The sequence below is a fragment of the Hypanus sabinus genome, chromosome 4 (assembly GCF_030144855.1).
Source record: "Hypanus sabinus isolate sHypSab1 chromosome 4, sHypSab1.hap1, whole genome shotgun sequence".
Taxonomy (NCBI): Eukaryota; Metazoa; Chordata; class Chondrichthyes; order Myliobatiformes; family Dasyatidae; genus Hypanus; species Hypanus sabinus.
Window position 1 is genome coordinate 147766845 of NC_082709.1, and position 10434 is coordinate 147777278.

Genomic DNA, 10434 nt, shown 5'->3' on the forward strand with positions numbered 1-10434 from the left:
CCTGCAGGTGCTTAGAGTGCAGCAGCCATATCTCAGTTGGACCATGGGATAGAAAAGTTGCAAAGATACAGCAAATTGGTGATGAGTACCTGAATATCACAAACTGCACCGACAGTTATGGGATGAAACAGTGTAAGGAAAGAATTAAACAGTGCAGAAGCCCTCATGGACACTAATGAAGAGATGCATTAGTACAGTGATAGACATGCAACCAGCAAAACTTAAAGTGAAAATAATGTGGCAACAGCTTCAGTCAGGAAAGTTGATAAATTTGACAGTGCTAATGAAGACTAGGAGTAGTACATCAAAAGGGTGGAAGTGTATTGTAACACGAACAACATGAAGGAGTAAAACAAAGCCCCTACACTCCTTAGCTTACTGTGTTCAAGGACATACAGTCCCTTACGCAACTTGGTAACTCCTGAAAATCCAGCAAGCAAGATGATCAATGAAATTATTATAATTTTACAAAATCATTTAAGTCCTAAACCACTGGTAATAGCTGAGAGCTTTAGATTTTATAAAACGAACCTGTCAAAGGATGAAAGCATTTCTGAGTACATTGCAGAAGTTCACAAACTTTCCCAGTACTGTGCCTTTAGAGACGGATTTTCTGATGCATTAAGGGATAGGCTTATATGTGGCATGCATAGTCAAAGCACTCAAAAGAGGCTACTGTCAGAAAGAGACAGGCATTGATCATTGCAATATTGTTACAGACTGCAGCAAAGGATGCAACAGAACTATAGAAAATGAGATTAAAATGTGAAATGCACAAAATGTCCCTGAAAGATGCAAAAAGTCAAAAATGTTACTGATGTGGCAAATCCTCCCATGATGCAAATGACTGGTGGTTCAAAGAAAGTCTGCAGAAAGTGTCACAGACAAGGTCACCTAGAGAGTGTGTAAGTCAGACAGAAAGCACAAGCAAAGAGAAAAGCAACACCGAATGAAAAGTTTCAAACTCAAAACTAAGCAAGTGCATATGGTGCGAAATGTGAAACAGAATCAGACAACACAGAATCTGACAAAGGTGAGCTGTCATGTCTGGAATTGCATAGTGTTACTGAAGCAGATCACAAAATCATCTGGATCACAACAGATGTGTCTGGTGCAAAACTGAAATTGGAAGTGGATACAGGGTCAGCTTTGTCTATAATTTCAGAGACTAACTACAACAGACTATATTCTAAGCCACAATTAAAGAGGACCTCAGTGATGATAAAGACTTACACAAGGTAGAAACTGTCTTCCAAAGGCAAACTGAAAGTAATTGTGATGTATGGAGGCCAAAGACAATGGTTAGAGCTTTATGTATTGAAACATGGAGGGTCAGCATTTTTTGGATGTGAATGGTTGAGAAAAATCCAACTGGACTGGCACTCTATCAAAGCTTTCAGTGTGACATCAACAGGCAATGGCAGCCTGAACAGAGACTGGCACAGTTACTTAATGCTAATGAGAACGTGTTTGAGAATCTGTTTGAGAAAGGGATTGGTAAACTCAAAGGCACGAAGGACAGAATTGAATTGACTGAAGCAGCAACACCAAGATTCCATAAAGCACATCTAGAGCCTTACGCTCTATGTCCTAAAGTGGATGCTAAACTGCAGGGCTTGGAGGCATCTGGAATTCTCCCTAAGATTGGGTGGAGTGATTGGGCCACACCCATTGCCCTGGTGATCAAGAAAGGGAAGGCCGGAGCAATTTGCATATGTGCAGATTTCCAGGAGAGCGTCAACCCGGTGCTACATACTGTGCAGTATCCCTGCCACAAACAGAAGGCAGCTTTGTTTCTTTGACAGGCAGGGAGAAGTTTTCAAAGATTGACTTGTTACAAGCCTATCTGCAAATGGAGATTGAGGAGTCAAGCAGGAAGTATCTCACAATCAACGTTCACAAGAGACAGTCCCAGTATAATCATTAACACGTACAAACAAGCTGGAAGAACTCAGCAGGTCGGGCAGCATCCGTGGAAATGAGCAGTCAAAGTTTTGGGCCGAAACCCTTTGTCAGGACTGAAGAAAGAGAGGGCGGGGCCCTATAAAGAAGGTGGGGGGAGGGTGGAAGGCGCCAGGTGAAAAACCAATCAGAAGAAAGATCAAGTGGTGGGGGAGGGGAAGCAGGGAGGGGATAGGCAGGAGAGGTGAAGAAGGAATGTAAGGGGAAAGCACTATGGGTAGTAGAAGAAGGCAGAATCAAGAGAGAGGTGATAGGCAGTTGGAAGAGGAGGCAGAGTGAAAGTGGGATGGGGTATGTCGAAGAGCACTGATGTGTGGATCTCATGTTGTGGTTCCCTTTAAACTGCGCACAAGAGTGTCAGAAATTCTGCATGAAGGACAGCTGGGTACTGTCAACATAGAAACATGGAAAACATAGAAACCCTACAGCACAATTCAGGCCCTTTGGCCCACAATGCTGTGCCAAACATGTCTCTACCTTAGAAATTACCTAGGGTTACCCTTTATTTTCCTAAGCTCCATGGACCTATTCACGAGTCTCTTAATAGACCCTATTGTATCCGCCTCCACCACCGCTGCCAGCAGCCCATTCCACGCACTCACCACTCTCTGCGTAAAAAACTTACCTGACATCTCCTCTGTACCTACTTCCAAGCACCTTAACATTCTGCCCGCTCATGTTAACCATTTCAACCCTGGGAAAAAGCCTCTGACTATCCACATGATCAATGCCTCTCATCATCTTATACACCTCTATCAGGTCACCTCTCACCCTCCATTGTTTCAAGGAGAAAAGGCCGAGTTCACTCAAACTATTCTCATAAGAGATGCTCCCCAATCCAGGCAACATCCTTGTAAGTCTCCTCTGTACCCTTTCTATGGTTCATGTGCATGCAGATGGGATAGTTTAATTTGGCATTGTGGTCAGTACAGTTATCGTGGGCTTTTTGGAGTTGGACAGCAACCAGTCACCAAGCGAGAGTACTTGAAGAGAGCTACCCTTTCAATTAGGTCCACACTTAAGATTAAAAAAGCCAGTTTCTGGGAGTTGTGCTGTGACCAATCACTGAGCGGAATCAAAGAAAGGGCAAATAAAAATAATGCAAACACAAGTGGAGCAGCCATTTTTGAAGTGGCCATTGTGAGTGGGTCAGTGTTTGGAGAAGAGTTTCGCCCGGAGCTACGCGTGGTGGCCAGGTGTAGATAAACAGATTGAAGACTCGGCCAGAAGATGTTCGGGATATCACAAAGTTCAAATTGCACCCCACAGGCACCGTTACACCAGTGGGAGTGGCCATCGTCATCATGGTAAAGAGTACACATTGGCTTTGATGAGCCATTCATGGACTCCATGTTCCTGATCACTGTGGATGCTCATTCGAAGCATCGAAACTTTCTAATTAGCCCCCTACCCCCTCTATCTATTATTCACATGACTGCATTGCACTGGACAATTTAAATAACTTTAGTGATACTGTTTACATTGTAAATACATGGCAGTGTTTATGCATTAATGCACATTTTATTCCATATCCATTCTTTAACATCTGACTTTATTTTTATGTAATTCTCTATTCTTTATCATTGTTGGAGTTTTTTTTTGTTACAGGTCACGCCCTGACCATCAAATTCTTATACATGCAGATGTATGTAGATGGTGACTAAAGCTGATTCTTGATTTGAGATAGAGTGAATCAGTGTGCATTGAACATGGATCTCCAGATGTGATACGCACTGAAAAACACCAAATGTTGCTGTATGAATCCGAAGTGTGAAATCTGGAATCTATGTGGTTTCAACTTTATTGTTCTGTTGGCACATCACCTCCCAAACCCAAAGTCAGGTAACATAAAATGACCACTGTCTACTTAATTTTCCTTTGAACATATCACACTTTTCACTTCTATTTTCTTTATAACAAGAATTAAAATCAGGAGATCCATTCTGTTCTTTTTCATTATTTCCCATTTTTCATTTCAAAACTACCTCCTGTCAGTAGATAGTGTTTACTCCTGTGCCACAGGGGTGGCTCAGTAATTGTGCTGACATCTATATCTTATTTTCTCATTCAGTATTGTTTTCCCAAGATAAGCAAGGTGGCGCCAGACAAAGGCAGGAATTGTGCCAGCAGCACTCCAGACTGGTCTGGTTTCTGCTCCGTTTCCCTTCAGGGAAATCAGAAGCAGGGAAGTCGAGGGAGTAGTGAGAGGGGCAGAGCACTCCAGTAAAAAGGAGTGCGAGGAAGTGGAAGCAAATAACAACAGGGGGAAAAGAGAGATTGGTCTATGTGGCAGCTGCTCCGGGACTCTCACAGGAGAGCATTCTGAGCTGCACTAATTAATCAGCTGAAACTTCATCAAGTCCTTCGAGAATCTTTAAAGATCCCCAGTTGGAATATTGGAGATTAACTGACAATGTTGCTCTGACAACTGTTTAGCAAAAGGGAAAAGGAAATCTACGAGTCAGGGCAGAGTGAAGGTTAACACAAGGACAGTCTGCAGAGACAAAGAACCCACTGATGTCTGAGGCCTGTCTCTGTCACTTTTGAAACCTTGGGTCCCATTCCTGACATACTGAGTCCAGGGGAACAGATTGGCTGCAGCTTGAACCTGAGCTTAAGTCTTTTGACTGCCCAGTGGTCTGGCTGAGGGGGCAACTTGTAACTATCCTGCCCTATTAGAATAAGACGTCCAGCCACCTCTCTCAGAACTCAGTCAAGCAATAGATGATTGAGAGGACACAGGAGACTGCAGCCGTTAGAATCTGGAGCAACCAACCATCTGCTGGAGAAACTCAGTGGGCTGAGCAGCATGTGGCGAGTGTGGGGTGAGAAACGATTTGTCAACATTTCAGGCCAAGCACTGTATCAGAACTGAGCGGAACAGGAAGAGAGTCGCTGTAAAGTGGAGAGAGGGAGTGGTCAGATAGGGACCAGTGGATGATTGGTGCACTGAGGAGAGATGATGGCCAGGTGGGGCCTGGTAAGGGAGGGGGTGGAGCTGGGAGATAGAGGCAAGTGGATATTGGATGGAGGCAGACAAAATAAAGCAGGTAGTTGAAGGTGGAGACAACAGCTGGAGTGTGATAGGCAGAAACACAAAGTATGCCATTTCTGAATGGGATAGGTGAGGAAGGCAATGATGGGAACCATTAGGAGACATAAAGGGCAGATGGGGGGAGGTGGAAGTCATTTGAGTGGTAGGTGGATGGAACCAGGAGGGTAAACAGGATGAAAATAGGTGATGAGGACCTATGGGGCAAAACAGGGAGGATTGGAAATAGATTGCATAGAGAGAGAAGGGTTGGGGGAGGTTTTGCAGGAGGTAAGGGTTCCCGAAATTGGAAAAATGATGATCCTACCATTGTCTACACAGGCAGAATAAATGAGGATTTTTTCCTCTAATCTGCATTGCCCCTCACCTTGGCAGTGGAGAAGGCCAGGAATGGAATGCCAGTGAGGAGGTGAAGAGGGAAGTTGAAATGGCAACTAGTAACTGTGAATGCCCATTGTACTCTGCAAATTGGTCACTTGGTCAGTATTTGGTTTTGCCAATACAGAGAAGGCAATATTATAAGCTCCAAGCTCAGCAGATGAGTGAGATGAGGTGTGTCTAAGTCCCTGGATAGTGCCGAGGACGGAAGTGCAAAGGCAGTTTTACACAGTCTCCAGGTCGAGGTGAAAGTTCCAGGGGTCAGGAAGGGGTGGGGGGGGGGAATGAGTTGACTAAGGATGCACAGGGGAAGTGGTCCCTGCAGAAGACAGGAAAGGATGGGGAGGGGATGCTGGGGGCTGGTGGGACCTAGTTGCAGCTGGCAGATACTGTGCTGGGTACAGAAGCCAGTAGGGTAAGAGTAGAGATCAGGGGAAGCTCTGTCTGGAAGGAGATGGGATGAGAGAAACAGAGGGAAAGAGAAGGCTCTCTCAACCAACATCAAAGGGAAACTTTCCTGAAAGAGGAGGACATTTCAGGAGTACTGGAATAGAAAGCCTCACCTTGAGATCAGATGCAGAGGAAAAGGGATAGCATCCTTTTAAGAGACAGGGTGTGGAGGTGGCAGTCAGTGGGTTTATAGTAAATGTTAGTGGATAGTTTGTCTCTGAGATGGAGAAAAAGATCAAGAAGAGGGAGAGTAGTATCAGAAATGGTCCAAGTGAATTTGAGAGCAGCGTGGAAGTTAACAGTGATTTTGATAAAATGGCAGAGCAATATAATGGCCTGTTTAAAGAGGTCGAAATGAAGAAAGTAGTGGATTCCACTACTTCTTGTTTTCTTGCTCACGCGATTAGACCACAAGGACATCTCACACATTCATCCAGACTAAATACTCGAAAGCAAACAGTGATGCAGACGAGTAGAAATATGCTGAGTGCCACTTTCTTGAAATGTGTGGTGATGTCATTGTCTAAAAGAAACACAAAGAAAACAAAGAAAAACTCTTCAAATTCACAAATAACACCAAACTAAGAGGCAATGGAAAAATACTGACAGCTGAAGATACCTTATAGATAGATCAATCCTTTATTGATCTCAAAGGAAATTACAGTGTCACTGTAGCATTCCAAGTGCACAAGTATAAATATTATAAATAGTATACATCAATACTTAGATGGATTGGAAATCCATATACTGTAGATGTATAATAGATTAGGAGAACGTACTAATCTATAGACTATTGTTCCTCTTGGTACAGTTTAGGTCTGGCTGCTTTCTTGAGGGACAAGCGCATACTCCAGCGTTCAACTGGATGAATTTGCAGCTAGTGTACTGGTAGGAAAACAATCATTTGCTGTTTTTTTCAAAGATTATTATGTGCAGGTTTCCTGCACTCCAGAGGCCATGACTCAATCTAACAATATAAAATTTTAAATGAATGCGTGAGTATTATAATCTACTCACAGTCATTATCAATATAATTTCAAACTTATTCATGTCATTAGTCATTCAATGGTATCTAATGGTCAAAAGAACCAGTGGGGCTTTGGTTGATTTTTCGCTGCAATCTGATTTCCGTCCCTTTGTTGACTGGTATCATCTCTACAAGTGGTGAGTCATGCCCTTTCCTACATTAGATATATATTACAGAAAGTACCTAGCAGCAAAACCCTGATCACTCGGTATTTTGATTTTAGACTCCTATAAAGATAAATGGTGAATGATTCATATACAGAATTTATTTGCAAATAAAGAAAAATAATTCCCTGAAATTCTCCCAAAGAAAGCTCTACAAAGAACATCTCACCAGTACTCCCAGTAATTGAAATCCACTGCTTGGGACTACATCAACTAGAGGCCCAGTTATTAAGGACAGAGAGGATTGCTCTTCACACCCTAGTTCTGAGTTGATATTCATTCCCTGTATCTATTGGGTTCTCATTCAGATTGCTCAATATTGGGTATTCACTCCAGTACGGAGGAACCTGCAGCAGTCGACACCATGGTAGAATGCATACTTAATAATAAATTTATAGATAAGGTTCGCAGAAGGTACATGTATGAGAAAAGCTGTTGTTTTCTAACTTAACATGGTGAACAAAGGAAATTGGTATTGATTTCTGCAAGAGTATAGATAATTTTGGTTCGTTAAGAGCATGCAGTATATCTGTATCATTCCAGGTGAGTCATTGTAAAGGAACAAACACACAGCTCAGGATTAACCCTAAATCTAAAGGAAGTGTAATTCAACTGAGAAATTAAGAGATTCTCCAGATGTTGGAAATCCAGAGTGACAAACACAAAATGCTGGAGGAAATCAGCAGATCAAGTGACATATATGGACAGAAACAGACAGTTGGCTCTTCATTCCTTTCCAAAGATTATGCCTGATCTGTTGAGTTCCTCCAATATCTTGGGTGTTCGTTTGAATAGAGAATTTGATCACACGAGATGGGTGAAACTTCTGATCTTTATAAGTTTGGCACTCAGCTGTAGTCCATAATTTGCTTTGTCCATCTATTTGTGTTAGAGTTTCTCAACATGTTCACTGAATACCTCTAGACTAGAACATGGGACAGGAGCTCCACCAGGCCAGTAGCTTTTTACTGATTCCACAGAATGACCAGCATAATCTCTGACAAAGGGAAGGGCCCAAGAAAGTGTATCCTGTTTTATTGCTTAAAGCCAATCAAACATGCCTCCGTGAAAAACAATTCTCTCTCTCTCATTGAAGGGCAAATGGGTGAACATCCGAAGATTAGCCCATTTACTATGAAGCTTGGGAGGAAGACATGAGCCATCATCGGACCATTGAAACCGATCAGACAGTTCTAGTTCCCTAAGAGGGGACGCAGAGGAAATTCATGAGGCTACTTCAGGCCTAGAAAATTAGTTTTGAGGAGATACTGGCTTGGCTGAGATTATTTTCCTTCAAACAACAGGAGACGGAGGGAAAATTTGCAGAGGTGATGAAATGGTTACGCAGATTGAATAGGGATGACATAGCAGAGAGAAAATAGAAAACATGGACACGGTGGATGAAGCGATGTCCCATGCTGTAAATTTCAATGAATCTATCAGTGTCAGTTCTGTCTTGTTTCTGAGGCAGAGTTTGTGAAGTCCTGCTCTAAGACCTTGTGCTTTATATGTGAGCACAGAAATCTAGACTACCAATTCAGTGCAGTACTGAGGGCTTGCTTCATTATTGGAGAGATGTATCAGCTGGCCTCTCTCTCTCTCTCTCTCTCTCTCTCACAGGTGAATGTAAGGGGTCCCATGGCATTATTTTGCAGAAGATAAAAGGAGTTATCCCTTGTGTCTTAGCAAATACGTAGTTATTCCTCAATCAACATCACAAATACTCATTATCATTTATTATTTGCAGGTGGTTGCTATCCATTAATTAGCTGCCCCATTTCCCATATTACCACGATGATGACACATTGAAGAACATCATTAGTCATAAAGTGCTTTGAGACAACCCAAGGCCACCGTACTATTCAAAAGCAAGTTTATCCTTGCAATCAGTGCCACAGAGAAAGCCGGTCAGGGAATGAAGATGTAGAGGAATTTATTACCAATGCAATGCCATTGTGGTGGTTTTTGTATGACCCCCCTGCACTGCATTCACTTTATTTATTTAATCACTTCGAGATACAGTGAGAAACGGACCCTTTCAGCCCTTTGACCTATGTCACCCAGCAATCCACCCCCCCCCATTTAATCCTAGCCTGATCAGGGGACAATTTCTGATGACCAATTAGCCTACCAAAGGTAGGTGTTTGGACAGTGGGAGGAAATTGGAGCACCCAGAGGAAACCCACGCAGTCACAGGGAGAACTCACAATCTCCATACAGGCAGAGACAGGAATTGAACCCGGGTCACCTGTACTGTAAAGCGTTGTGCTAACTGCTACGTCACCGTGCCGCTGCTACTGTCATGTGGACATTGAGATAGCAACCCACACAGTGAAGTGCGTCACTTGCATCAAGGATGAGCTGGGAGCAGCCTGCAAAACCCCAGACCTCACATAACCACAGTGGCTAAGCCAAGGGAAGGAAGGTTGTGGTTACAGCTGTGAAGAACTGGTTTGGTGTGATGTGTAGTTACCACTGACTCAACTCTACACCCAGTTGAGCACTACCAGAGAGTTATTGAACTCGGGCTTATGTTCCTGAATGTTATCCAACCTATCATTTCAACAGAAAGGAGAGGTGAATAAAAACTCTATTTGGTTCCTGCTATCTTCCTGATCATGGCCATTCTGGGTCTGAGTTTCTTTGCAAGATTTTGAAGGTGGATCTTATATGAGAGAGTTTGATCTAGTGTGACTCCTAAGTACTTTGGGTGTGGATCGTTGGATAGCTGTGATGCACCATCAATAACTCACACTGAGACGTAAGGCGAGATATCGGCTTTTATTGACTGGAAGAAGGAACCAGGAGTGAGTGTCTATCATACAATGTCTTGGAGACTGAGGCCGAGCATCAGGCCGCAGATCTCCTTTATACAGGGGCCTGTGGGAGGAGCCACAGGAGCAGTCAGCAGGGGCGTGTCCAGACAGGCACATAGTTCACCACAAGCTGTTTCTCATTTAGCTTGATATTAAGTTTAAGTTTAGTTAGTCAGTTCTCCAGATAGAGTATGGAAGTTACTGGTTTGTTGACATTCATAGTTAGGTACCACTTTGAGAAGTAGTTGAATAGAGTTTGTAGATGACACTAAAAGAAGTAGCATGGTGGATGGTGAAGAAAGTCATCAAAAACTACAGGGTTCCTTGATCAACAGGCTGAGAAGTAGCAAATGACGTTTCATTTGAGTGAGTACGGGTTGTTCCATTTTGAAAAGTCAGATCCAGGTATGATTTTCACAGCGGACAACAGAGGCCTGGGAAACGCTGATAAAAGAGGGTCTTAGCAAATTTCACATCACATGCCGGTGATAATAATTCTGGTTCTGGTTCTTGGGGTACAAGCAGATGTTTCACTGAAAGAGGAGTCACAGGTAGACAGGGCAGTGAACAAAGCTTTAGGCATGC

At 43.1% G+C, this 10434-nt stretch overlaps 1 long non-coding RNA gene across 2 annotated transcripts; it reads left to right on the top strand.

Annotated features, from left to right (window-relative positions):
* The first annotated feature begins 3580 nt into the window (after nt 1-3580).
* On the top strand, nt 3581-8998 carry LOC132393295 (uncharacterized). Of its 2 annotated transcripts, none has more exons than XR_009511824.1 (3): nt 3581-3804; nt 6654-6730; nt 8130-8998. It is a non-coding gene; the product is annotated as an uncharacterized LOC132393295 (long non-coding RNA). The 2 variants fall into 2 exon arrangements; XR_009511825.1 differs by lacking the exon at nt 3581-3804 and adding an exon at nt 4091-4787.
* Nucleotides 8999-10434: the final 1436 nt, after the last annotated feature.